The sequence below is a fragment of the Symphalangus syndactylus genome, chromosome 13, assembly GCF_028878055.3.
Source record: "Symphalangus syndactylus isolate Jambi chromosome 13, NHGRI_mSymSyn1-v2.1_pri, whole genome shotgun sequence".
Taxonomy (NCBI): Eukaryota; Metazoa; Chordata; class Mammalia; order Primates; family Hylobatidae; genus Symphalangus; species Symphalangus syndactylus.
This window is the reverse complement of record NC_072435.2, coordinates 38,393,049-38,419,250: the sequence shown is the minus strand read 5'-3', so window position 1 is coordinate 38,419,250 and position 26,202 is coordinate 38,393,049. Positions and strand designations below refer to the sequence as shown.

The 26,202-nt window shown below is 43.2% G+C and overlaps 1 long non-coding RNA gene and 1 pseudogene across 2 annotated transcripts; one reads left to right on the top strand and one right to left on the bottom strand.

The window, feature by feature from the left end:
* LOC129460904 (large ribosomal subunit protein eL28-like) overlaps positions 1-26,202 on the bottom strand; it is a 64,574-nt pseudogene that overhangs the window by 30,349 nt on the left and 8,023 nt on the right.
* LOC134732297 (uncharacterized) lies at positions 2,095-13,303 on the top strand. Of its 2 annotated transcripts, none has more exons than XR_010115295.1 (4): positions 2,095-2,179; positions 2,381-2,441; positions 5,244-5,299; positions 12,724-13,303. It is a non-coding gene; the product is annotated as an uncharacterized lncRNA (long non-coding RNA). The 2 variants fall into 2 exon arrangements; XR_010115294.1 differs by lacking the exon at positions 12,724-13,303 and adding an exon at positions 11,467-11,616.

The window sequence follows — 26,202 nt, the reverse complement described above, 5'->3', positions numbered from 1 at the left end:
ACCCAGCACAAACAATGTGTCCTGGAGTGGGCTACGTGAAGTGTTATACCTTGTGTTACACAGAAAATGGGAGAGGTGGGCCGTGACCTTACACATAAGATAAAGCAAGCATGTGGTGAAAGTATATGAAAGGTTAACCAGTACACAGGCAACTTAGGATTAGACAGGGATGATTGAATCTGTCCTACCTGTGCTTCATCTGATACGCAAGGTTGTCATCAGTACAGGTCAGTGAAATTGGACTTGCAGGCTGAGAGTTCAGCTTTATTTCATGGGCCTGGTTTCTATTACCTGTATGTCCAACCTGCAGCCATCTTAGGCCACTTTTAAAAAAATTTCTTTCAGTTCTTCCTATTTCTGACAGGTCTATCCAGGTGGAAATGTTCTGGTTATGTAGTCGGAGGCTAAATTTCATTTTCCTCTAAATTGGTAATTTACAAGCTACATTTGTGTTGATTTTGGTGTCCTTGGGAAAGCAACTCAGGGCACTATAGCCACTCCAGTCTGATTGCCTCTTACTTCTTTTAACACTCCCCAGGGGTACCGATTTTCCCGTGTATTTGTTTGCCCTTGCGTTTTCCAAAAGTGTGGGACGCCGGTCTCATATCCACAATTCTGTTTGCCGAACTTAACCCTTCTAGGGTTTGTATGAATTCCTAAATTTCCAATTCCTTCCCCACATTCCCAAGTGCCAACTTTGCTTCATCAATTCAAAATATTATCAACTATTTGTCCTTTATTGTACATTTCAAACAGATGCAGTACTTTATCATTTTTTTCACAGAGCAATAGATAGCTCTTTTAAAAATATTTTTCTGTTTGTGAACATTTCACATGAGGAAAACAGAGTAAGTGCATGAAACTCTGCTGCAAAAAATCTTTGTGCCTCTCCTCCTTTTATCTTCCCTAGGCACAGACACCTTGCCAGAATGTCTTTGGATTGAGGTTCCCTTTTGGAAATTTTACAGGGTGATCTGTCCCTGTTCCTGGGTTTCAGAACTTCCTGGGGTTGACCCAGGATGCTCACAGTTGCCAGGTCTCTTGGAGGATCTAGTGAATATCAGCCTCTGGTTCACTCCCAGAGGACAACCTCTGCCTGCTGGGCTCAAGCAATCTTCTCAGCCTTTCAAAGTGCTGGGATTACAGGCATGAGCCACTGCACCCGGCAATTTCTGAATTTTGAATCAGCCTTGTACACCTGTAATGATTCCCACTTGACTGTGGTGTATAATTCTTTTTATACATTTTTAGATTCAATCTGTGAATATTTGTTGAGAACTTTTAGGATCTGTGATCATGAGAGTTACTGGTCTAGAGTTTTCTACCTTTGTAATGTATCTATCTAGTTTCGGCAGTAGGATTCTGTTGGCCTCCTAACATGTATTAGGAAGTGTTTACTCTTGTATTTTATAGAAACATTGCAGTGAACTGGTGTCATGTTTTTTTTTTTTTTTTTTTTTTTTGAGACGAGACAGAGTCTCACTCTTTCACCCAGGTTGGACTGCAGTGGCGCTATCTCGGCTCACTGCAAGCTCCGCCTCCCGGGTTCAAGCCATTCTCTTGCCTCTGCCTCCAGAGTAGCTGGGACTACAGGCGCCTGCCACCACGCCTGGCTAATTTTTTGTATTTTTAGTAGAGACAGGGTTTCACTGTGCTAGCCAGGATGGTCTCAATCGCCTGACCTCGTGATCCGTCTGCCTCGGCCTCCCAAAGTGCTGGGATTACAGGCATGAGCAACCACGCCTGGCCCCAACCAATCTTTTGTACCCTATGTAAATCAGACACTGCCTCCTCAAGCTCATCTATAAAACTGCATTTCACTGTGGGAACAGCAACCCACTTCTCTGAGACCCTTCTCTCTGCAGCAGAGAAAGCTCATGTCTTTCTTTGGCCTATTAAACTTCTGCTCAGAACCTCTCTGTTTGTTCATGTCCTAGTTTTCCATGGCTCTGAGACAATGACACCGCTTCAGTGTGAACTCTCATGAATTGAGTCTAGACCCCTAGTGCTGTCCGTCTCACCTGTTCTCCTCTACACATATCTGGGATATGTCATGGCTTGGTGGTCTTTGAAGATGTGGCTGTGAACTTCATCCAGAAGGAGTGGGCTTTGCTGGATTTTTCTGTGAAGAATCTGTAGAGATGTGATGAGGGAAGCCATCAGCACCTGGCTTCTATAGGTGAGGATAGTATTTTTTTTCCTTTAGTCAATTAGAGAACAAGTGCCTTTTAGCCATCAGCGCTGTTCCAAAATTTGGAATGTGGAAAGGAGGTATTTTGATGAATTGATCAAGCATGGCTGCAGTGCACAATGAACCTACAATCCAGTAATTTTTCCATACTTTCTAAATGATAATGATTTTTCTCTGTCTACATTTTAGGAAACAAATGGGAAAACCAGAACATTAAAGATGAATAGAAAAAGCCTGGGAGAAATCTAAGGTGATTTGCCCTCACAGGAGGAAAAAAAATGTCCCTTGAGGGGATCTTTGCATGTTATCAATTTTTAAAACAAAATTTTCAACAAAAATATATACTTACTGTAACATAGATGTTGAAGTATTTATAAAATACGTCACAGGGAAACAGAACTAAGAAACTTCATACATGGATATTATTATTTTTATAATAGCTATGAGGGAGCCTTGTTGCAGAGTAATCAGTGCATTTACTTTCAAACAATTCATACATGGCAGAAAACCTGCACTTTCTGTGATACTGGTAGCAATGTACGTTCAAAACCTATTAATGAACCACTAATAATGGGCTTGTCATTTTTTTTTTTAAGACAGAGTCTCGCTCTGTCACCCAGGCTGGAGCGCAGCGGCGTGATCTCAGCTCACTGCAACCTCCGCCTCCTGGGTTCAGGCAATTCTCCTGCCTCAGCCTCCTGAGTAGCTGGGATTACAGGTGCCCACCACCATGCCTGGCTAATTTTCGTATTTTTAGTAGAGACAGGGTTTTATCATGTTGGTCAGGCTGGTCTCGAACTTCTGACCTCATGATCCACCCGCCTCAGCCTCCCAAAGTGCTGGGATTACAGGTGTGAGCCACTGCGCCCAGCCAGGCTTGTCATTTTTTACAGAAGTCATTACATTAGAAAGATTGTGAAACTAGGGTAGTTGGTGTGGAGAAACCTTCAGCTAGATTCCAAATCTCAATGTGTTTAAGTCATGCTCTCCTTTGGTTCTGTGAACATATTTATAATGTACACTTTGAAGTATTTTTCGATTATATCTGCTATCTGTTCTCACAGGCAGTTTCTATTGTCAGCTTTTTTTTTGGATGTATGGGTTGTACTTGTTGCAAATTGGACATTTTTGATAACATACTGAACCTTCTCAGAGTATGTTCAATTTCTCCAGGCCTTGTTATTGTTATTTGCTTTATTTTGTTTAGTGACCGATTGGACTATTTTGGTGAAGTCTATTTCTGTAAGAGTTAAAGAGGAAAGAAACACAGCTTGATGGTTAAAGACAGGTTTATTTTAGAAACAATCTGAGGGGCTTCTGGCCGATTTTGGTCAGGAGCACTTTTTCTTACAGACTAAGAGTATGTATTGGGTTTAGGGTGAGGGGCTTATTACAAGCTTGGAATGTCTCTGGTCAGGGAGGAGTCTGGAATGTTTTTGGTCAGAGATGTTATTAGTGGTTTATGGTCATGCTGACCTTAGCCATTAGGCTGATGCCCTTTGGATTTAGACAGTTTTTGATTAAGGTGAATTTTAAAATGAGGTGCTTGTCCATGAGGGCGATGCTCTTGCTCTGTCAATTTCTTCTTCATAACTTTAAGTCTCTGATATCGCTCTTGAGGGGAGGGGAAGTGGCTCAGCTTTGTTTCTGCCTGCAGTCAACCTGGCATGACAATGGTATGGTGGGAATCTCCTCCTCTCTTGGACAGCCCTCAGATGTTAAACTGCACTAATTGCTGGCTGATGGCTCTCTTGTTCTCAAAAAAAGTCCAGGGACAAATTTGCCCTGTAAATCCAAATATGTTTTCTCTCCTTTCTAAGAATACTACCTGAGATCAGTGTTTAATAGTTGTTTGTTTAGATGCTTAATGGACTCCTCCTAACAGTGTTTTTTCCTGGTTTTGTCCACAAATTAGCTGGCCTACAGTGCAGGCAGTATCTTCATTAAATCCACGAATCTCCTGGAATTGTTTTTCACCTCCATTTCCACTGCATCAAGGATTGAGTGCCCTTTGACTTAAATGTCTCATGATCTGTTGCAATTGAAGTTAATTCTTATGCAAGAGGTTAGGAGCTATGTGTTTCACAGCTTGCTTCTCTTCCACCTCAAGGCAGAATCTGACGGGGCTCTGAAGCTTGGGTAGGAGCGTTGGCAAGCTGCTTTCTGAGTAATCCTCTCTTTTTGGGAACTGAGTGTTCAGTGGCGGGGAGGGATAGCAGCCTCATGTCCTCTTGGCCTATGTCCTGGCATGGATCCACCACCTCTACGAGCTGAGGCAAAGTTGATCAGTGTCCTAGTAGTCTGAGTGCACCATGCTCACAAACCATGTCCCCACTTTTCAAACATACCCACACAAGGTGGAACCTCAGTAATGGGCAGGTGGAGGTAAGATCAGAAAAGTTGAAGTTCTGCCCTTCCTGGAAAAAAGCCTTCTGACTAGAGGCTGGGTGACTGAGCAGAAGCATCGCCATCGTGGACAAGCATCTCATTTTAAAAGTCACCTTAATCAAAAACTGCCTAAATCCAAAGGGCATCAGCCTAATGGCTAAGTCAGCATGATCATAAACCACAAATAACATCTCCAACCAGAAACATTCCAAACTCCTCCCAGACCAGAGACATGCTAGCCCCAAAAGAATCCACCTCCACCCAGAGACATTCCAACCCCCCCATAAACTTCTCCCCTACACAGAAACATTCAAAGCTTGTAATAAGCCCCCTCACCCTAAAACCAATATACACTCTTAGTCTGTAAGAGAAAGCACTTCTGACGGAAATCAGCCAGAAGCCCCTTTCAGGTTTTTTCTAAAATAAACCTGTCTTTGACTGTCAAGCCGCATTTCATGTTTCTTTCCTCTAACTCTTACATTTGGTGCCAAAACCCAGGATGGGTGCTGGGGGCAGAGGCTCTCCTGCAATCCAGGAAGCAGTGGGCAACAGCAGTTCGTCCTAATTCCTGGATCCTGAAGGTCTCTGGCCACCACTCTGTCTTTTCATTCAGTTCACTTTTCTCTCATCCTCCCTTTTCTCTCTGTCTCTCTCCCTTGTGCAGCTGCAGTCCAAGAGGCCAACCGGAACATCAACATCAGACACTAATCCAGCTGACTGGTAAGATCTGCCCTCCCCTGGCTGTCTCACGGTACCCAGGAAAAGTCAGGTCTGCTGTCTCGGTCCTCAGAGGACCAGTGGGACTAAGCTAGAGGAAATCTTGGGGATGCCCAGTTTCTTCCCAGCTTGACCATCCTCTTTAGAGAGAGGACTCCGGGTCTCTGTCTTTTGTCTGGGGACGCCTAGAACAAAAACAGACACCCTCGGCTTCTTGCCAGTCCACGTGCGTGCCAAACAATCCCACATTCCCACACCCTCTCCACTGTGCTGTCTCCTTCACAACCTCACCAAACCTGGCTTAAGCATGTAGTCTTTTATTGTAACATGGCCTGGCCCCAATACACATTAGATAATGACAGCCGATGGCCCAAAAATGGCACCTTTAACTTGCAAATTCTCAGGAACCTTAACAACTTTATAACCAAGAACAGCAAATGGCAAGAGGTTCTCTATATTCAGGCTTTCTTCTGCTTCTACTTTTTTTTTTTTTTTTTTTTTTTTTGAGACGGAGTCTCGCTCTGTCGCCCAGGCTGGAGTGCAGTGGCGCAATCTCAGCTCACTGCAAGCTCTGCCTCCCGGGTTCATGCCATTCTCCTGCCTCAGCCTCTCCGAGTAGCTGGGACTACAGGCGCCCGCCACCACGCCCGGCTAATTTTTTTTTTAATATTTTTAGTAGAGATGGGGTTTCACTGTGGTCTCGATCTCCTGACCTTGTGATCCGCCTGCCTCGGCCTCCCAAAGTGCTGGGATTACAAGCGTGAGCCACCGCACCTGGCCTTCTGCTTCTACCTTAAATCCCAACCCTCCCTGTGTCAAGCTTGCACCTCTCATAAAATCTTTCTTCCTGGCTGGGCATGGTGGCTCATGTCTATAATCCCAGCACGTTGGGAGGTCGAGGCGGGCTGATCACGATGTCAGGAGATTGAGACCATCCTGGCTAACACGGTGAAACCCCATCTCTACTAAAAATACAAAGAATTAGCCGGGCGTGCTGGCAGGCACCTGTAGTCCCACCTACTCAGGAGGCTGAGGCAGGAGAATGGCGTGATCCTGGGAGGCAGAGCTTGCAGTGAGCCGAGATCATGCCACTGCACTCCAGCCTGGGCGACAGAGCAAGACAATGTCTCAAAAAAAAAAACTTTCGTCCTAATGAAAACCCTCTCCAGGTCTCTCCCTCCTCCAAGCTATGCATATATTCAAAAGGCTTCTCTTCATAGATCTTGTTTTCCTGGAAAAGGTTTTTTTTTCCCAGTTAACTGAATTACTTTTTTCCACTCTGTCTTGCCACTCTTGGTGCATGTATAAAAGACCCTAAAATGGTTTCTGGTGGCCTGGGACCCCTTGGGAAAACAGAAAAGGTGCTACAAACCCCATTTTGGGAAAAATCTGTTTTCCTTATGGAACCCTTGGAATTAAAGGTGAATAAGTACCTCTCAAAATCTTTGTCTTCCAGCTCTACTTGTTTATTAGGTGCTGGAAACTGTCTTCCTAGCCCTGTTCTTAAAGGGCACCACCCAAAGGCCAATAAGCCAATTGGGAAATTAGGAGAAAAAAAATATCGTAACTACTGAATCTTCTTCTGGTTGTGTGGCTATATATGTGTTATGTGTGCAATGTCTATTAAAAGAACTCTAATTATAATTGGCAAAAAAAAATAAGTGCTTAAATCAAATATTTTTAAGGGAAAAGTAAAAGCTGTGGGATCTTTTGGTTCACATGACTTTAATCTTTAAAACTTACTGGTACAGTAAAGTTAGAAGGGTCTTAAGAGTTGCCAGCATATGTTTTTGTTTGCATTTATTAATCAAGCAATTTCATTCTTATCTCTGCCAAATACTATAAGGTATCAAAACAAAACTTATGACTCAGCCCAAACAAAATAATCTTGGTATAATTTTTTAATAAGTGAAACATTAATATTGGTTTAATGAAAAGAGCTACATCCTAAGCCGTTTAATATCCTAACTTCTAATCTTATCTTATGGACTTAGGCAGTCTAGTCCACAGGCGTGAAGGAAGTTTGTTTTGGGAAAGGACTGTTATCTTTGATATTAAAAGATAATTTATATTTAAAAATTTTTATATGGTAAATTTTTGTACTGAAATAAATTAACTGGTTGTTTAAAGAGAGATGTTTACAACAAGTCAGAAAGTTGAGGCATGTCAGATTGTGAAAGGCATGAAAAATTTTATAAATGGAATTTATGCAAGAAATGTACAATTTAAAAGTGATTAGGCCTCCTGACTGCTTTATAAAATGCCCCTATAACTCTTACCTGTACAACTTGCCTGCTTTGCAGCTAGGTAAAACCTAGGACACACGGAATTAAATGCTGGACTAAGCCAGACCTTATCTGCACAGAAGTCTAGGTCCTAGGCTCTACACCTAGTACATAATTAAAATCCCAAACTTACCAAGGTTTTCAACAAAAGTAAAGTTTACTGAAAGTTAATTATGTGGAAAGTGTGTAAGGAAAGTAAAATATACTTTTGGTAAAAAGATTACGAGGAGGCATAAGAACGTGGATTTTTACCTACATTAAAAAGTTAAAGAATTGTTTTGAAGGTTTAAGCAAGTTTTGGCAGGTTAATTGTAAAGGAAATTCTGTGTAAAAATATTGGTTAAAGTTGAAGGGGTAGCATCTAGTTTTTCTGTAAATTGAGCATTAAAATAAAAGCACAACGGGTTTCTCTTAAAGCACTAACCTGCTCTTTAACAAAAATTATAAAGGGTTAAAAAGGGTCTATAAAAATCTTACCTTATGGTCAAACATTAAAATTGAGTAAATGTGTCTACAAGATTTTATTAAAAATGGAGTTTAATATTCATGGCACACTAATATAAAGGTAAAATTTGGCATATTTGGTATAAAATCATACAGGAAGCGTTGTCAAATACAAAATGGTGTTTGGCTTTCTTTGGGCTATATTTGTATAAGTATGTTATTGGTATGTGTTCCAAAGTTATGGGAGACTCCTATAATTCTGACATATCTTAGTGTACCTTATAAGTAATAATTATAATTGTTATGTTAAAATTATTGTGTGCCACAGAGGTAACAGATATCCTTGTCAATTGCGTCTTTAACTATGGCTATTCTAAAACTTTTTTTCTGAGACGGATTTTCACTCATTGCCCAGGCTGGAGTGCAATGGCACGATCTTGGCTCACTGCAACCTCCGCCTCCTGGGTTCAAGCGATTCTCCTGCCTCAGCCTCCAGAGTAGCTGGGATTACAGGTGCACACCACCACACCTGGCTAATTTTTGTATTTTTAGTAGAGACGAAGTTTCACCATGTTGGCCAGGCTGGTCTGAAACTCCTGACCTCAAGGTGATCCGCCTGCCTTGGCCTCCCAAACTGCTGGGATTACAGTCATGAGCCACTGCGCCTGACCTATCCTAAAACTTTTGTCATCCATAAACAATTGTTGTCTTGTTTTGGTCCTCTTTAAAAAGGTGGTTTTATAATCAGCTATAAAGGTCTAACAGGTGCCCTTGAATGCAAGTTTCTGAAAACTTTGAAAATTGTGATACCACAATAGAGGAAAAACGTTCAGAACTTTTTTTTTTTTTTTTTTGAGACGGAGTCTTGCTCTTTCGCCCAGGCTGGAGTGCAGTGGCGCAATCTCGGCTCACTGCAAGCTCCGCGTCCCGGGTTCACGCCATTCTCCTGCCTCAGCCTCTCCGAGTAGCTGGGACTACAGGCGCCCGCCACCACGCCCAGCTAATTTTTTGTATTTTTTAGTAGAGACGGGGTTTCACCGTGGTCTCGATCTCCTGACCTTGTGATCCGCCCGCCTCGGCCTCCCAAAGTGCTGGGATTACAAGCGTGAGCCACCACGCCCGGCCCAGAACTTTTAAAAAGCTAAAATGTTAATATGAATCAGGACAGGAATTAACTGCATGAACTAAACTGTAGGAGACTGTAGTGATCTTTTTAGTTTTTTTTTATTTTTATTTTTTTTGCACACAAAACATTTTCTAAAAATACATACAAACAAAAAGATGCATATCAAACATATTAGGAACATATTAGGAAGGTTGCACATGGGAAGATGGGGAATAGAAATGGGGGGGTGGGAATTAAAGAAAATAAATGAGAGAGGGACTTTGTGTGGATCAATGATAATAACTCAATCCTCTATTTGACAAAGAAGGAGAAGGAAGAGGAAGAAAAAGAAAGTGGGATAAAGGATCAGAAAGGGAGGAAAATAGAAAAAATTAGAGTATGACTCCAGGGTAGACCTGTTTTGTTGTTGCTGGGTTGGTTGGTTTGTCTGTTGTATTTTTCATGTTTTGCCATGTTGGCCAGGCTGGTGTCGAACTCCTAGCCTCAAGTGATCAACCCGCCTCGGCCCCCGAGAGAGCTGGGACTACAGGCATGAGCCACCACATCCAGCCCCCACATTGCGTCTGGCCTCTGTGGTAGACCTCCCAGACGGGGCGGCTGGGCAGAGGCGCTCCTCACTTCCCTGACGATGGGCAGCCGGGCAGAGGCGCTCCTCACTTCCCAGATGGGGCGGCCGGGCAGAGGCGCTCCTCACTTCTTCCCACATGGGGCGGCCGGGCAGAGGCGCTCCTCACTTCCCAGACGGGGCGGCCGGGCAGAGGCGCTCCTCACCTCCTAGACGGGGTGGCGGCCGGGCAGAGGCGCTCCTCACATCCCAGACAGGGTGGCCGGGCAGAGGCGCTCCTCACTTCTTCCCAGATGGGGCGGCCGGGCAGAGGCGCTCCTCACTTCCTAGACAGGGTGGCGGCCGGGCAGAGGCGCTCCTCACTTCCCAGACGATGGGCGGCCGGGCAGAGATGCTCCTCACTTCTTCCCAGACGGGGCGGCCGGGCAGAGGCGCTCCTCACTTCCTAGACAGGGTGGCGGCCGGGCAGAGGCGCTCCTCACATCCCAGACGATGGGCGGCCGGGCAGAGGTGCTCCTCACATCCCAGATGATGGGCGGCCGGGCAGAGGCGCTCCTCACTTCCCAGACGGGGCGGCCGGGCAGAGGCGCTCCTCACTTCTTCCCAGATGCGGCGGCCGGGCAGAGGGGCTCCTCACTTCCTAGACAGGGTGGCGGCCGGGCAGAGGCGCTCCTCACTTCCCAGACGATGGGCGGCCGGGCAGAGATGCTCCTCACTTCTTCCCAGACGGGGCGGCCGGGCAGAGGCTCTCCTCACTTCCTAGACAGGGTGGCGGCCGGGCAGAGGCGCTCCTCACATCCCAGACGATGGGCGGCCAGGCAGAGATGCTCCCCACCTCCCAGACGGGGCGGCGGCCGGGCAGAGGCTGCAGCGAGCCAAGACCACGCCACCGCGCTCCAGCCCGGGCAACACCGAGCACTGAGTAAGCGAGACTCCGTCTGCAGTCCCAGCACCTCGGGAGGCCGAGGCGGGCAGACCACTCGAGGTCAGGAGCTGGAGACCAGTGTGGCCAACATGGCAAAACCACGCCTCCAGCCAAAGGACAAAAACCAGGCAGGGGTGGTGGCGCGCGCCCGCAATCCCAGGCAGCCCGCAGGCCGAGGCAGGAGAATCACGGGAGCCTGCAGCAAGCCGACTATACTCCAGCCTGGGCCACAGAGGGAAGGAAAAAAAAAAAGGGGAGGGAGGGAGGGAGGGAGGGTTTGTTTGTTTTTAAGACAGAGTCTTGCTCTGTAGCCCAGGCTGGAATGCAGTGGCGCGATCTTGGCTCACTGCAGCCTCCTCCTACATTCAAGCGATTCTCCTGTGTCAGCCTCCCAAGTAGCTGGAATTACAGGTGTGCGCCACCACACCTGGCTAATTTTGTATTTTAGTAGAGATGGGGTTTCACCATGTTACCCAGCTGGCCTTTAACTCCTGACCTCAGGTGATCCACCCACCTCAGCCTCCCAAAGTGCTGGGATTATAGATGTGACCCACCACGATGCCCAGCCTGGAGTGATCTTTTTAACATATTGCTTAAAATATTGCTAATCCTTTGTTTTGCTTTTCAAAGTCCAAGAATCTTTTCTTTTGAGCTATTGACACCTTTTAACAATTTAGTATGCTTCCATGAACAAAATTTGGAGCATTCTTGTTTCTCTCTACCTGATTTTCTCCAGAATGTGGAAACTATCTGTATGTATTCTTAAGTTATGGTAATATGGTTATTTGCATAAGTGCAACAAGAATTTGTTTTCTTTTGTAACAGGACACAATTGGGAAAACTGGTTATTGTACCAAGGCTTTGACTGGAATGGTTTGCCTTCCTTTAAGGAATCAAATTTGACTTATGGAGCCAATAAAGCCCTTGGAAAGCTGGCCTCAGATTTCGTGTACAGTCCTTGTACAGGGTTTCTGATGTGTGGTAAGTAAAGAATGTCACTTTCTGACAGGCCAGGAGTCCCAAGTTATCTTGGAACCTCAAGAAGAGAGGAATTCTCCCAACTCATAGGTATTCAATGGTACAAATCCATGGCTGGGCTTGCCTTTAAAAAGGTCTTATCTCAGATTCCTTCTACAAAACAAAGTTCCATCAAAGCCAATTTAAAGGAACTATGTAACAAATAATTATTCTTGCTCCACTGTATGCAAATAACTAAGCCAAATATAATACAGAAAATCAGTCCTACTAGCATGATTTGTCTTTTAATGAAAATGGTAAACTTGAGAGAGAAAATTATGTTTCAAAAACAATAGCACACCTGTTGTTAAATTCTGGTGTTGCCTAATGTTTTTCAATTCTTACTATTTTCTGTTTAAATTAAATTCTAATTTTTCTGGCTACAAGTTTCCAAAATAGCTGTGCTTTCTAAAAGCCCTATAAACTGAAAACTTGATGTTTCAGCAGGTGCTGCCTCTAAGCCCCCTGATTCTCACAGGAGGAAATTATAGGAAATATTAAGCTAAAAATCATAAAAAATAAGTAACCAAGAGAGAATTACTCATCCTATTCAGCCTCACCCCTACCTCATCGAATACTTTTATCGTTCCTACCTCTCCTTTTAAGCCAAATATTAAAATGTTTTAATGGGAATTATTTACTATGCCAACCTTGTGGGAACTGCTTTACTCACTCTACTATTTGCAGTAGGACTATATACTGTAGCACCCTCAGGGTAAAATGTCAGACACACAATCTCAATTACTATAGCATTTTGCTTAATTATTATTCTCATAGCAGGAATAATGGTTACTAACAGAAAATAACACATGGGCCTTTCCAAACCAGCACCTCTGCCTCTCATTAGGTAAGGAATGTTGTTTCTATATCAGCCAATCAGACCTAGTAAAAAGTGCTATTAAAAAACAAAAGCTAAGGAGTACCAAAACAGATTCTTGGTTTGGGAACAAAATCATGCATGGGTCATCCCATTCCTGGGCCCTCTCCTAATAATATACCTAATTATGGGACTAATGTTCTTACCCCGCCTAATTAACCTTTTTCAAATATTTTTTTAACTGACAGGATCATGACCATTTCACAGACAACTACCCAAAAACATCTACAGACGGCACTGCTCCTACAGTCAACCCGATACCAGAGAACTCTCCATCCCCTCGTCAGCAGGAAGTATCCAGAAAGAACATGCCGCCCCTCGTCCTTTTTATAACTATAAGGTCTGGATTGACAGAGCAGAAGCATCACCATTGTGGATAAGCACCTCATTTTAAAATTCACCTTAATCAAAGACTGCCTAAATCCAAAGGGCATCAGCCTAATGGCTAAGGTCAGCATGATCACAAACCACAAATAACATCTCCAACCAAAAACATTCCAGACACCTCCCACAGAGACATGCTAGCCTGGGGATAACCCCTCTCCTGCTGGAAAGATGTCACCCCCACGATAACCGCCCCTCCGACCAGAACATTCCAACCCCACCATAAACTTCTCCCCCACACAGAGACATTCCAAGCTTGTAATAAGCTCCCTCACCCTAAAACCAATGTACACTCTTAGTCTGCAAGGAAAAGTGCTCCTGACTGACATCAGCCAGAAGCCTCCCTCAGGTCTTTTCTATAATAAACCTGTCTTTGACTGTCAAGCAGTGTTTGGTGTTTCTTTCCTCTTTTTATTTTTTTAAGATGGAGTCTTGCTCTGTTGCCCAAGCTGGAGTGCAGTGGCGCGATCTCAGCTCACTGCAACCTCCACCTCCTGGGTTCAAGTGATTGTCCTGTCTCAGCCTTCTGAGTAGCTGGGATTACAGGCGCATGCTGCCATGCCTGGCTAATTTTTGTATTTTAGTAGAAACGGGGTATCACCGTGTTGCCCAAGCAGGTCTCAATCTCCTGAGCTCAGGCAGTCCGCCTGCCTCGGCCTCCCAAAGTGCTGGGATTACAGGTGTGAGCCACCGCGCCCAGCCTCTTTCCTCTTTAACTCTTACACTGGGGAAACAGAGAACCTTGTATCCTTGGCTACACAGTCTAGAGTGGAGTGTTCACCTCACTGGGGTGAGGATGTGGGGTGCAGGATCAGGGAACAGTAACGGTTTAGATACCACAGACTCACATTTCTCACAGAATTTTCACAGATTCTCTTGAATAGTTTTCCTCACTGGCTGTCTGCCTTTAGGATGACTCCAGGGGCTTTGAATGGTTGTTTTAAAGTAACTGTCACAAGTGTCTCTGGGGAGTGGGTTAGTGAAGCTCCTCATACTGTTATGCCATCCTAATGCCTTAAGATTCTGCCCATATCAAAAAATGCCCTGCAGTTTGATATGTGATGGCAGTACAACCTGTAATATCACTTCTAATTTAAGAACCAAATGTTTAAAATTATCTTTTTTCATTTTTGAGACATGTCTCACGCTATTGCCCAAGTTGGAGTGCAGTGGCACGATCTCAGCTCACTGCAACCTCTGCCTCCCGGGCTCTAAGCCATCCTCCCACCTCAGCCTCCCAAGTAGCTGGGACTACAGGCACATGCCACCACGCCTGGCTAATTTTAAAATTTTTTTATAGAGATGGGGTTTTGCTATGTTGCCCTGGCTGGTCTCGAACTACTGAGCTCAGTGATAAAAAAATGTTTTGTTAACGTTTATTTTTTAAAGATTCCTGGGATGGAATACACAAACCCACATCTCAGGAACATCAGGAACCGTATCACAAAAAATACACATTTCAATTTATTTACCTTCTTAATAATTTCAACTTTTAGATTCGGGGGTACATGTGCAGGTCTGTCACATGGGAACACTGTGACACTGAGGTCTGGGCTATGGGTGAGCCTGTCATCCTGGCAGTGAGCACAGCAACCAACAGGCAGTCCCTCAGCCCTCACTCTCCACCATCCCTCCCCCTTCCAGCAGTCCCCAGCATCCATTGCTCCCATCTTTATGTGCATAACAATTTTTCCTGGTTTACAAAAACATACTGCTCACTTCATAAAACTTCTTTAGAGGACTATAACACAGAGAACTGGCTTCCTGTTAAAAATTAGTCATTTGATTTATGAACTATTAAAATATAGTTAATGTAAATTTTCTTAATCATTGTTTATAGTCAATGTTAAGATTCAAAAATTCAGCCTGAGGCTGGGCACAGTGACTCACATCTGTTTGGGAGGCTGAGGCCAAAGGATCACTTGAGGCCAGTTGAAGACCAACCTGGAAAACATGGCAGGAATTTCTCTCTATAAAAAAACAAACAAACAAAAAAAAAACCTTGTGTGTACACACACACACACACACACACACACCCAAAACCCAGCCTGAGATTTGGAAGCAGTCTACCTGACTGTTACACACCCACCCACCCAAAACCCAGCCTGAGATTTGGAAGCAGTCTACCTGATTGTTACACACCCACCCACCCAAAGCCTGAGATTTGGAAGCAGTCTACCTGAAGGCTCACTCTTAGCATGTCCTCTAGCATTGTGTCTAGTGGCCTCCGGTTCCCCAAGACAACAATTTTATTACTTTCTTGTCTGTTCAGCATTTACACAAAAAGCAATTTAAATTACATATTTTTCTTTCTTCACTATAAAAGGCAACATGGTTTACACACTTTGCTTTTTTGTTCTTTTGAAAATAAATCCTGCAGCTTTTTTCATATCCACTGGTGTCTTCTCTAATTTTTATAAAGGTTCACAAGATGATAGAAGTTGAGCCAGTTGTGGTGGCTCACATGCCTGTAGTCCCAGCGACTTGGGAGGCTGAGGTGGGAGGATCACTTGAACCCAGGACTTCGAGGCTGCAGTGAACTATGTGCCACTATACTTCCAACGTGGGCAACAGAGTGAGACCCTGTCTCCCCCCAAAAATTTTTTTAATATTTTTTTTAAAAGATGGAAGTTTATATAGCCAGTCCTCTATTAAACACTGAATATGGTCCCATTCTTTTGCTAGTCATTTCTTGCTGAAATCAAGGTGAATAGCAATAGGTACAGTCTAAAAGACTTAGAAATCTGTACTGAACTAAGGCAGTGAAATGAGAACTGGGAAGGTAGTTAGAAAACATGGCAAAATAAATACTTGAAAGTTATTTTTCAAACAAAGAATTATTTTTTTTTTTGGTAGAGATGGAGGTCTCACTATGTTGCCCAGACTGGTCTTGAACTCCTGGCCTCAAATGATCCTCCTGCCTTGGCCTCCCAAAGTGCTGGGATTATAGGTGTGAGCCACCACGCCCAGCTGAATTATATTTTTGTAGTGAAATATAGCATACTTCTGATAGAATGCACAGAGTGTTTTATGTTTAATCATAACTGTAAACTTCCGTAGACTGGACACTTGGAATGAACAGACCCTGGGCATGTCACAGCTCCCAGTATGGCTCCACCTTGACTTTCTTTCCCTCTTGTCCCCAGAGGTGACCGCTGCCCCTAATTTTGTGGATATTCTTTATGGCTATACCATTATTTTATCACCAGCAGTGCTCTGCTTAAGTTTGCCTCTTAGCACTTTCTGTGGAAGGAAATCATGGACGGGCGTTTCCTTGGTTTTTGCCCCAGTTGTTTCACACATGCTGGTGTCTGAGGCTTGGGCTACTCAATTTGCTCATCCATTCCAGTATCTATAGGATTCATGTTGCTTCAATTTTGTGTTTTGTTCTTATGGAAAATGCTGCTCTAATCATACTTTAAGTCCCCATGTGCCTGTGCACAGTAAATTCTCTATACATTAGAGAAAACTTGCTGGGTTGTAGATTCTGCGCAACCTTAAGATTGCCACCAAGTCCCAATGGAGTATATGAATGGACCCTCCCACCGCTCTTCATGTATATTTAGATAATTCCAGTGTTGCCAGTCATGTGGAATAATGTATTTTTGCCTATCTAGTTTGTAGTTTGTGTGAAATGGGATCACTTTGTGATTTTTTTTTTTTTTTTTGAGACAGCGTCTTGCTCTGCTACCCAGGCTGCAGTGCAGTGGCACAATCTCGGCTCACTGCAACCTCTGCCATTTGAATTACCACAGAAATGAATGTTCCTTTGTTTGCATCTTTGGAAGCATTTGGTGTTGTATTTTGGAATTTAGCCATTCTGAGGTGTGTAGTGAGATACATATTCACCAAATGTTATAGGAATAATGAACAAAAACAATTTTGCTTTCTGAAAAACAAGATGAGACCTTCCCTAACGTACCTCAAATATTCTGAACTATAGAGAGGGAGCAGAGCAAGATGTCGGAATAAAAAGCTCCCCTGATCATCCCCCTGCAAGGACACCAAATTAACAACTATCACACAGAAAAAACACCTTCATGAGAACCAAAAATCAGGTAAGCACTTATAATACCTGGTTTTAACTTTGCATCACTGAAAGAGGAAATGAAGCGACTTAAAAAACAGTCCTGAGTCGGGAACAGCACCCCTCTCCCACCCCCAGCAACAGCAGCAGCATGCAGAGAGTAACTCTAGGTGCTGTGGGAGGGAGAACACAGGAATCGTGAAGCACTGAACTCAGTGCTGTCCTGTTAGAGCAGAAAGGAAAACCAGACCAAATTCAGCTGATACCTGCCCATGGAGGGGGCATTTAACCAGTCTCAGCCAGGGAGGAATTGCTGATCCCAGTGGTCTGAACTTAAGCGCCTGCAAAACTCATTGCTGAGGGCTGCAGCACTCTCTCTCTCCAAGTAAAGTTGAAAGGCAGTCTAGCCCATAAGGACTGCAACTCTTAGGCAAGTCCTAGTGCTGAATTAGGCCCAGAGACAGTGAACTGACAGGGGGCAGGGAGGGGTGGTGACATATGGGATCACCCCTCCTTTAACCCCAGGCTGCACAGCTCTCAGCTAAAAAAGAGACCCCTTCTACTTGAGGGAGGAGACAGCATTGGGGGGACTGTGTCTTACATCTCGGATACCAGCCCAGCCACAGTAGGACAGGGCACTGGTCAGAATCAGGAGGCCCCTGTTCCAGAGCCTAGCTCCCGGACATTTCTAGACACACCTTGGGCCAGAAGGGAACTACTGCCTTGAAGGGAAGGACCCAGTCCTGCCAGCATTCATCACCTGTTAACTGAAGAGCCCTTGGACCCTGAATAACCAGCAACGATACCCAGGCACTACATCAAGGGCCTTTGGTGAGCCTCTTTGAGACTTGCTGGCTTCAGGTGAGACTCAGCGCATAACCAGCTGTGGTGGCTACAGAGGAAAACTTCTGCTTGAGAAAAGCAGAGGGAAAAGTAAGGGGACCTTGTCTTGCACCTTAGGCACCAGCATGGCCACAGAGGGGCAGAGCACCAAGCAGGCTCTTGGGGCCCCTGATTCTAGAACTTGACTCTTTGATAGTATTTCTGGACCCGTCCTGGGCTAGAGGGGAGCCCACTGCCCTGAAGAGGCAGCATTCATGACAAGCTGACTTCAGAGACCTTTGGCCCTAAGGGAACATGAGCAGGAGCAGTACTCTGACAGAACTCCTTGTGGCTTGGGGCGGTGGCTATGGGGTGAGGTTCCTCTGCCTTTCGAGGGAAGGACTTGTGTAGTTTGAGTGCCAGCTCAGCCAAGCCACAATACAACAGGACACAAGGTAGACTTCTAAGGTTTTTTCACTCTAATCCCTGACTACTGGACAGCACTTCTGGACTCACCTGGGGCTTGGGGGACCTCCCCACTCTGAAAGGAAGGACACAGGCCTGGCTGGTTTTGCCATCTGCTGATTGTAGACCCCAGGGGCCTTGAGTGAACACAGGCAGTAGCCAGGGAGTGGTTACAGCAGGCCTTGGGCAAGACGCAGTGCTGGCTTCAGGTGTGACCCAGTGCAGTCACAGTGGTGGTGGCCACAGGGATGCTGGTATCATTCCACCCTCAGCCTTGGGTGGCTTAGAACAGAGAGAGAAAGAAACTATGTTTGGGAGATCATAAGGAAAGAGAACAAGAGTCTCTGCCTGGTAATCCAGAGAATTCTTCCAGATTTTGTCCAAGACCATCAAGGCAGCACCTCTATGAGTATGCAAGAACCACAGCATACTGGGTTTGGGGTGCCCCTTAAAGCAGATATAACTTAGATATCTAGAAAGCCTTCCCTAAGAAGGATAGCTACAAATAAGCCCAGACAGTGAAGACTAAAATAAATACCTAACCCTTCAATGCCCAGACACCAAAGAACATCTACTAACATTAACACCATCCAGGAAAACATAACCTCACCAAATGAACTAAATAAGGCACCAGGGGACCAATCCTGGAGAAACAGGTGTGTGACCTTTCAGACAGAATTCAAAATAGCTGTGTTGAGGAAACTTAAAGAAATTCAAGGGAACACAGAAAAGGAATTCAGAATTCTATTAGATAAATTTAACATAGAGATTGAAATAATTAAAAATCGAGCAGAAATTCTGGAGCTGAGAAATGCAGCTGGCTTACTAAAGAATGTATCAGACTCCTTTAATAGCAGAATTGATCAAACAAGAAAGAATTAGCTTGAAGACAGGCTATTTGGAAATACACAGGAGACAAAAGAAAAAAGAGTAAGAAACAAGCACATCTACAGGATCTAGAAGATAGCCTCAAAAGGGCAAATCTAAGAGGAAGTAGAAAAAAGGTTGTAGAAAGTTTATTCGAAGTGGTAACAGAGAACTTCCCAAACTAGAGATATATATCAGTATCCAAGTACAAGAAAGTTATAGACCACCAAGCAGATTTAACCCAAAGAAGACTACCTCAAGGCATTTCATAATCAAACTCCCAAAGTTCAAGGATAAAGAAAGGATCCTAAAAAGCAACAAGAGAAAAGAAACAAATAACATACGATGGAGCTCCAATACATCTGGCAGCAGACTTCTCAGTGGAAACCTTACAGGCCAGGAGAGAGTGGCAATACATATTTAAAGGGCTGAAGGAAAAAACTTTTACCCTAGAATAGTATATCTGGTGAAAATATCCTTCAAGCATGAAGAAGAAATAAAGACTTTCCCAGATAAAAGCTGAGGGATTTCATCAATACCAGACCAGTCCTACAAGAAATGCTAAAGGGAGCACTTCAGTCAGAAAGAAAAGGACATTAATGAGCAATAAATAATCACTTGAAGGTTCAAAACTCACTAGTAATAGTAAACAGGAAAATACAGAATATTGTAACATTGTAACTGTGCTATGTAAACTACTTTTTTTTTTTTTTTTTTTTTTTAGACAGAGTCTCACTCTGTTGCCAGGATGGAGTGCAGTGGTACCATCTCAGCTCACTGCAACCTCCGACTCCCTGGTTTAAGTGATTCTCCTGCCTCAGCCTCCCGAGTAGCTGAGATTACAGGCACACACCACCATGCCCAGAAAATTTTTGTATGTTTAGTAGAGATGGGGTTTCACCATGTTGGCCAGGATGGTATCGATCTCCTGACCTCATGATCCACCCACCTCGGCCTCCCAAAGTGCCGGGATTACAGGCATGAGCCACCGTACCCAGCCTGTAAACTACTCCTATCCTAAGTAGAAAGACTTAAACAGTGAACAACTCAAAAATAATAAACATAATTTTTCAAGACATAGTACAATTAGATATAAATAGAAACAACTAAAAGTTAAAAAGGGGGTGAACCAGGTGGTAGAGTTTTTGTTTTCTTTTTGCTTGTTTATGCAAATGGTGTTATCAGTTCAAAACAATGGGTTAAAAGATAGTATTTACAAGCTTCATGGTAACCTTAAACCGAAAAACAATGGATACACAAAAAATAAAAAGACACTGAATCTTATCATCAGAGAAAATCACCTTCACTAGAGGAAGGCAGGAAGAAAGGAAAAGAGGAAGAGAAGACCACTAAACAACCAGAAAACAAATAGCAAAATGGCAGGAGTAAGTCCTTATTTATCAATAATAATATAAATGGACTAAACTGTGCAATCCAAAGACACAAACTGGCTGAATGGATGAAAAACCAAAACCTACTGATCTGCTGCCTACAAGAAATACACTTCACCTATAAAGACACACACAGACTGAAAATAAAGGGATGGAAAAAGATATTCCATGCTAATGGAAACCAAAAAAGAGCAGTAGTTGCTATATTTATATCAGACAAAATAGATTTCAAGACAAAAACTGTAAGAAGAAACAAAGAAGGTCACTATATAATAATAAAGGGGTCAGTTCAGCAAGAGGATATAACAGTTGTAAATATATATGCACCCAACACTGGAGCACACAGATATAAAAAGGAAATATTATTAGAGCTAAAGAGAGAGGCCCTGATACAATAAGAGCTGGATACTTCAACACCCCGCTTTCAGACTTAGATCTTCCAGACCAGTCTCCCTAGTAGCTGGGATTACAGGAATGCGCCACCACACCAAGCTAATTTTTGTATTTTCAGTAGAGCCAGGGTTTCACCATGTTAGCCAGGCTAGTCTTGAACTCCTGACCTCGTGATCCGCCCACCTCAGCCTCCTAAAGTGCTGGGATTGTGGGCATGAGCTACCGCGCCTGGCCAAAGCATCAATTTTTTAAGTTAAACAAAATTGACAAATGTTTAGCCAGACTAAATAAGAAAAAAAGAGGATCCAGATAAATTAGAAATGGAAAAGAAGACAAATGATATTACAAAAATTCAAAGCATTAGTGGCTACTATGAGTAACTATATGCCAATAAATTGGAAAAAATAGAAAAAATGTAAAAAATTCCTAGATACATACAACCTACTGAGATTGAATCAGGAAGAAATCCAAAACCTGAACAGACCAATAACAAGTAACAAGATTGAAACCAAAATAGTCTCCCAGTAAAGAAAAACTCAGAACCCAATGGCTTCACTGCTGAATTCCACCAAACATTTAAAGAACTAATACCAATCCTACTCAAACTATTCCAAAAAACAGAGTAGGGAATATTTCCAAACTCAATCCACAAGGCCACTATTACCTTGATACCAAAACCAAAGGCACATCAAAAAAACCAAAACTCTAGGCCAATATCACTGATGAATATTGATGTAAAAATCCTCAACAAAATACTAACCAAATTCAACAACACATCAGAAAGAGCATTCATCATGACCAAGTGGGATTTATCTCTGGGATGCAAGGATCAACCTATGCAGATGAACCAATGTGATACACTGCATGACCAGAATGATGGATAAAAACCATATGATCATTTCAACTGATCCTGAAAAAGCATTTGATAAAATTCAACATCCCTTCATAATAAAAACCCTCAAAAAAGTGGGTATAGAAGGAACATACCTCAACATAATCACAACCATATATGACAGACCCATAGCTAGTATCATACTGAATGGGGGAAAACTAAAAGCGTTTTCTTGAAGATCTGGAACACAAAAAGGATGCCCACTGTCACACTGTCATTGAACATGGTACCAGAAGTCCCAGCTAGAGCAATCAGATGAGGAAAATACAAAGCGCATCCAAATTGGAAAGGAAGAAGTCAAATTATCTCTGTTTGCTGATTATATGATATTATATTTGGAAAAACCTAAAGAATTCACAAGAAAACAATTAGAACGAACAAATTCAGTAAAGTTGCAAGATACAAAGTCAACATACAAAACTAGTAGCATTTCTATGCAACAGTGAACAATGTGAAAAAGAAATAAGAAATTAATCCCATTTACAACAGCCACATGTAAAATTAAATTTTACCGAGAAACCAACTTAACCAAAGAAGTGAAAGATCTCTATAATGAAAACTGTAAAACACTGAGGAAAGAAATTGAAGAGGATACCAAAAAATGGAAAGATATTCCATGTTCATGGATTACAAGAATCAAGTGTTAAAATGTTCATACTACCTAAAGCAACCTACAGATTCAGTGCAATCCCTCTCAAAATACCAAGGACATTCTTCACAGAAATAGAAAAAAAAAAAAACCTAAAATTTATATGGTACCATAAAAGACATAGAATAGCTAAAACTATCCTAAACCAAAAGAACAAAACTGGAAGAATCACATTACCTGACTTCAAATTACGCTACAGAGCTATAGTAACCACAGCAGCATGGTACCGGCATGAAAGGAGACACATAGACCAGTGGAACAGAAGAGAACCCAAAAATAAATCCATACACCCACAGTGAACTCATTTTTGACAAAGGTGCCAAGAACACCTTTGGGTTCTTGGGGAAAGGCAGTCTTTTCAACAAATGGTGCTGGGAAAACTGGATATCCATGTACAGAAGAATGAAGCTAGATCCCTATCTCTCACCATATACAAAAACTGAAATGGATTAAAGACCTAGATATAAGACCTCAAACTATAAAACTACTACAAGAAAACACTGGGCAAAATCTCCAGGACATTGGTCTAGGCAAAGATTTATTGGGCATACCCCACAAGCACAGGCAACCAAAGCAAAAATGGACAAATGGTATCACATCAAGTTACAAAAGCTTCTGCACAGCAAAAGATACAATCAATAAAGTGAAAGTACAACCCACCGAGTGGGAGAAAATATTTATTTGCAAACTACCTCTCTGACAAGGGGTTAATAACCAGAATATATACAGAGCTCAAACAACTCTACAGGAAGAAAATCTAATAATCTGGTCAAAAAATGGGCAAAAGATTTGAATAGACATTTCTCAAAAGAAAATATACAAATGGCAAACAGGCATATGAAAAGCAACATAGCAAGACCCTGTGTCTACAAAATACATAAAAATTAGCCAGGTGTGGTGGCATGCATCTGTAGTCCCAGTTACTTGGGAAGCTGAGGTGGAAGGATTACTTGACCCCAGGAGTTTGGAGACTACAGTGAGTTATGATCATGCCACTGCACTCCAGCCTGGGCAACAGAGCAAGACTCCATCTGTATTTTTTAAAAACTTCTAAACCATGATCAAGTGAGATGTATCTCCAGAATGCAAACAGTGCATCCTATGAAAATCAGTCAATATACCACATTAGCTGAATGATGGAAAAATCACAGTAATCTCAATTGATACAGAAAAGGCATCTGACAAAATTCAAGACCTGTTGATGATAAACAACAAACTAGGAATGGGAGGAAACTAGGTCAATATAATAGGCCATATATGAAGAATCTACAAGACTATCATACTTCATGTTTTTTGAAGTATGATAAAATCATACTTCAAAAAACAAATCAAAAAAAAAATCAAAAAACAAATACAAAAATGGTGATCTTTTCCCCTAAGATCAGAAACAAGATAGGATAACTGCTTTCACCACTTCCATTCAACATAGTACTGGAAGAGCTAGTCAGAGTAATTAGGTAAGAAAAAGAAAAGGCATCCAGCTGGGTGCAGTGGCTCATGCCTATAATCCTAGCACTTCAGGAGGCCGAGGCGGGTGGATCACCTGAGGCCAGGAGTTCAAGATCGGCCTGTCCAACAAGATGAAAACCCGTCTCTACTAAAATACAAAAATTACCCGGGCATGATGGTGAGTGCCTGTAATCCCAGGTACTTGGGAGGCTGAGACGGGAGAATTGCTTGAACCCAGGTGACGGTGGTTACAGTGAGCCAAGATTGCGCCACTGCACTCCAGCCTGGGTGGCTCAGTGAGACTCTGTCTCAGAAAAAAAGAAAAAAAGAAAAGGCATCCAAATGGGCAAGGAAGAAATAAAATTATGTTGGCAGATGATATAATCCTATGTGTAGAAAATCCTAAGGATTACATACACATATATGTACACAAAAACTGAACTTATAAATGAATTCAGCAAAGTTGCAGCATACAAAATTAACATTTAAAATTACATTTTTTTTTTTTTTTGAGACGGAGTCTCGCTCTGTTTCCCGGGCTGGAGTGCAATGATGCGATCTTGGCTCACTGCAACCTCCACCTCCCAGGTTCAAGCAATTCTCCTGCCTCAGCCTCCTGAGTAGCTGGGATTATAGCCGCCCACCACCAGGCCCAGATAATTTTTGTATTTTTTAGTAGAGACAGGGTTTCACCATGTTGGTCAGGCTGGTCTCAAACCCCTGACCTCATGATCCACCCGCCTCGGCCTCCCAAAGTGCTGGGATTACAGGTGTGAGCTACCGTGCCCAGCCTAAAATTACATTTCAATACACTAACAGTGAATAATCTGAAAAGGAAATTAAGAAAACAATTACATTAGTAATAACATCAAAAAGAATAAAACAGGCCAAGCACGGTGGCTCACGCCTGCAAAATCAGCACTTTGGAAGGCCAAGGTGGGAGGATCACTTGAGCCCAGAAGTTCAAGACAAGCCTGAGCAACAAAGTGAGACCTCATACTACAAAAAAAAAAAAATCAAAAAATTGGCTGGACGTGCTGGCCTGCGCCTGTACTCCCAGCTACTGGGAGGCTGAGATGGGAGGACCACTTAAGCCCAGGAGGTTGAGACTGCAGTGAGCCATGATTGCACCACTGCACTACCACCTGGAGACAGAATGAGACCCTGTCTCAAAAACAAAAACAAAAAAACAGCTAGCTATGGTGACACAGACATGTGGTACCAGCTACTGAAGATCCTAAGATGGGAGAACAGCTTGAGCCCAGGAGTTTGAGACCAACCTGGACAACACAGCAAAACGCCATGACAAAAAATTAACCAAAAAAGCAAAAGACTTGAATACTGAAAACTATAAAACGTTACTGAAAGAAATTAAAGCTATAAATAAATGGAAAGACATTCTGTGTTCATAGTTTAAAAGACTTAATTTTGTTAAGGTGTCAATATATTACTGCAAATGCTCTACAAATTCAAAGCAATCATTATCAAAATGCCCATGACATTTTTTCTGGAAACAGAAACACTCATCCTAAAATTCACAGGGAACCTCAAAGGACCCCAAATAGCCAAAACAATCTTGAAAAAGAACAACAGGCTGGACATGGTGGCTCACACCTGTAATCTCTGGACTTTGGGAGGCCAAGGTGGGTGGATCACCTGAGGTCAGGAGTTTGAGACCAGCCTGGCCAACATGAAGCAACCCCGTCTCTACTAAAAACACAAAAAATTAGCTGGGTGTGGTGGCACATGCCTGTAATCCCAGCTTCTCGGGAGGCTGAGGCAGGAGAATCGATTGAACCTGGGAGGCAGAGGTTGCAGTGACCCGAGATCACACCACTGCACTCCAGCCTGTGCAACAAGAGCAAAACTCCATCTCAAAAAAAAAAAAAAAAAAAAAAACGAAAAACAACAACAAAGCTGGAAGCCTCACTCTTCCTAGTTTCAAAACTTACTCTCAGTTTTGTTTGGGCATGGAGGCTCATGCCTGTAATCCCAGCACTTTGGGAGGCTGAGGCAGGCGGATCACCTGAGGTCGGGAGCTCGAGACCATCCTGGCTAACACGTTGAAACTCCGTCTCTACTAAATATACAAAAAATTAGCCGGTTGCAGTGGCGGGTGCCTGTAGTCCCAGCTACTTGGGAGGCTGAGGCAGGAGAATGGCGTGAACCCGGGAGGCGGAGCTTGCAGTGAGCCGAGATTGCGCCACTGCACTCCAGCCTGGGCGACAGAGCAAGACTCCATCTCAAAAGAAAAAAAAAAAAAAAAAGAGAGAGAGAGACATGGGGTCACACTAGGTTCCCCAGGCTAAGAGTTTGAGGTCAAGAGAT